This window comes from Schistocerca serialis, chromosome 2 (genome assembly GCF_023864345.2).
Source record: "Schistocerca serialis cubense isolate TAMUIC-IGC-003099 chromosome 2, iqSchSeri2.2, whole genome shotgun sequence".
Classification (NCBI taxonomy): Eukaryota; Metazoa; Arthropoda; class Insecta; order Orthoptera; family Acrididae; genus Schistocerca; species Schistocerca serialis.
The window spans coordinates 856171920-856175037 of record NC_064639.1 but is presented as its reverse complement, the minus strand read 5'-3'; positions in this window follow the sequence as shown (position 1 = coordinate 856175037).

Genomic DNA, 3118 nt, shown 5'->3' with positions numbered 1-3118 from the left:
CAACAGATCTTCCAGATTTTTTATGAAGAGGTTAAAGTTTCCTGAAGGTGTTCCGTATATAGTTACTATTACATAGGACTTGTTATGAAATACTGCTTCTGTTGAACAAGCTTCTAAGTACTGCTCTGAACAAAACTGGTTAATATCAATATTTTTGAAATTAAAACAGATTCTGGCAAACGTAGTAAATATACCTTTCTCCATATTTTCTCTGCAAAAGTAAGATGCTAACTTAATTTTTCTAACATTTAACATATGTATACCAGAGGTCACATGATGTTCAGAGAAACGGATTATATCAACTGGTTTGCTCAATTCTTGATTCTTCAACACAAATAAGCAATACATTAATCTCACCCTTTAGTCCTGGGATACTGGGATGCGATAAGGGTAACTGATTTTGTGCACTGGCTGAATTTCATCTGTATGAACCTAATTTTTCTGTCAATTTCTAAACATCTCCGGTTTCAATTACAGGCTGTTTGCACAAATTGTGCATATTAAACTTTGCTGTCTGGATTGCTGTTTTATCACTGTGAATGCCACTTTCATCCTGTCTCTGAACGTCTTTTATTTCTGCCCTTCCTACTGCAAAAGGATTATACCCTGTCACATTGCAACACTTCCTATAACGGTGTCTAAAACGTATCCTGGCTTTTCACTGTTGTGTACAAATTCACATGTTATAAATAGAATGACTTAATCTTTTATCGCTATGCAAAATACGACCCTTCTTCCTAGTACCGGTGTTCTCTAAACGCTCGCACCGATGTTCTTGTAATAACTCATCTGAAGCATTATTCTCTTCAGTAGTTTCAGTCATAATGTTTCAAAGATTATTAGTATGTGATAAATATATCGTGATCTTTCTCTTTATATGAACAGGTAATTGACAGTTAGAACAGCACATGCTGTAATGATAGCTATAACCAGTCCTGTATGACCGTCTTGCGAAGTCGACATATCCCACACAAATACATATATTAACTAGATAACACCCAGCGTTTGTGTGTGTGATGTATCAGCAGTGCTTGGAGGCAGTACATGGTTGACCTTGACTGTTGTATGGGCAGTCATGCAGACTACAGTGACCTTGAAGTTTTTCCTGATGCAAACATTTTGGATTGGAAGACTTGGAGAATAGCGGAGAGTACAGGACTACTGGCAAAGATTCCCTGTGGCATCCTGGTTCCAGACAAGCCGTTAACGTCTCAACTAGAAGAAAGAAGATGCTTAATTCTGACGAGTATTGGTGCATTTGAGCCAAAGTATATATATATATATATATATATATATATATATATATATATATATATATATATATATATACACGTGTGTGTGTGTTTATATACAGATTTTGACTCAAAAAAAGGGTAATTTTGCGATGTTTTATATATGCTCTTATAAATATACTTTTCGCTATAAATATATTGTGGGGTGAATAAAAAACTATGAAGCATTAACAAACTTTTTTTAATATCTTATTTATACACCTAAGTAGTGGTTTAGATAACTAGTTTATTTACTGATAGTTGAAAATATTGAAACTAGGTATATACTCCATCTATATTTAGTTAATACACTCAATATATCCTGGTGATATATATATATATATATATATATATATATATATATATATATATATATATATATATATATATATATATATATATATATATATTAAAATGGAGTAGCAAACAAGGAAACGGAGTTCCTACACACGAGAAACGGGAAGGGGGAATCTTTATAGGCTAGGCCACCAACATGGCGGCCATCTTGAAACCCGCCATCTTGGATTCAACTCCAAAATTTCAAATGGGAATGTGGTCATGTGACATATCAAACAGATAGAGAATTTCACCAGAAAAACAGTGCCGTTGTTATTTAAACATAGCTTTATTCATTCTCGGGTTATAGCCAGTTATATGTGGCAGCGGTGGGACGCTTGGCAGCGTGTGTAATGTGCCTAAGAGACATTACGCCGATGTTACACAGTCCCGAGAGACCATCAACTGTCATAGGAATGGCTCGGTATGTTTTCCATTATGTTGGATCGTTAATGCTATCCTCCGAACTCAGTCCTGAAGAAACTTTGATCAAGACATCTGTCTGAATTTGACCACACGCATCAACAATGCGCTGCTTTAGATGATGCAAATCCCGTATTTTCACAGAATAAACCAATGCTTTGACATGACCCCAAAGATAAAAATCCAAAGGAGTCAACGTGGTGGCCAGTCCACAGCACCCCTACGACCAATCCACTTTTGAGGGAACTGCACATCCAGGTGTGCTCGCACATTGTGCCCATAATGTGGTGTGGCTCCATCATGCTGGAAGAATTCCGGAAATGTCCAGTCCTCCGATAACAACGAGGGAAACAGTTCTTCATCCAATAACCTCAGATAACCGTTGGCTGTTAACGTACCATCAATAAAAAAGGTCCAACGACTTTGGTACCCCATACACCACACCAGAACATCACTTTTTGTTAGTCGACTGTTTGGGATGCATCAAACCAGTGCGGATTTGTGACGGACCAGTATCTGTGATTCTGCTTGTTCACTTCACCATTGATAAAGAAATTGGCTTCATCACTGAACAGCACCTGATAGGTGAAACGTGGGTTTATCTGCAGCTGCTGTGTCACCCATCCTGCGAACTGTACCCGACGGTCTGGATAATCCTCGTTCAGGTGTTGGAGAACCCGAATTTTGTACGGGTGCCATTTGTGCTGCGATATAATTCGCAGTATGGAGGTACGGCTGACCCCACATTCTTGTGACAGGTAACGAGTACTCCGTTGCGGACTCTTGCTAAATCATGCCAACACGCTCACTGTTGTTTCTTCATCGGTGGCAGATTTTGTTCTTGCAGCCTTAGGTTTATCTGCGACAGAACCTGTTGCTCGGAATTTGGCCAAAAGCTTGGCAACTGCGCTGTGAGTGATAGGCTGTCTGGTTGGGTGACGAGTGTTGAAAACCTCAGCAATGACCCGTGTGCTTCTTTCTCCTGATATCAAGATGATGTCAATGCCCTCTTCATGTGTTAAGGACATTTTGTAACCTGTAAATAAGGAAACAGTGATTAAAACATTAGCATGAGTAAATGATACCTA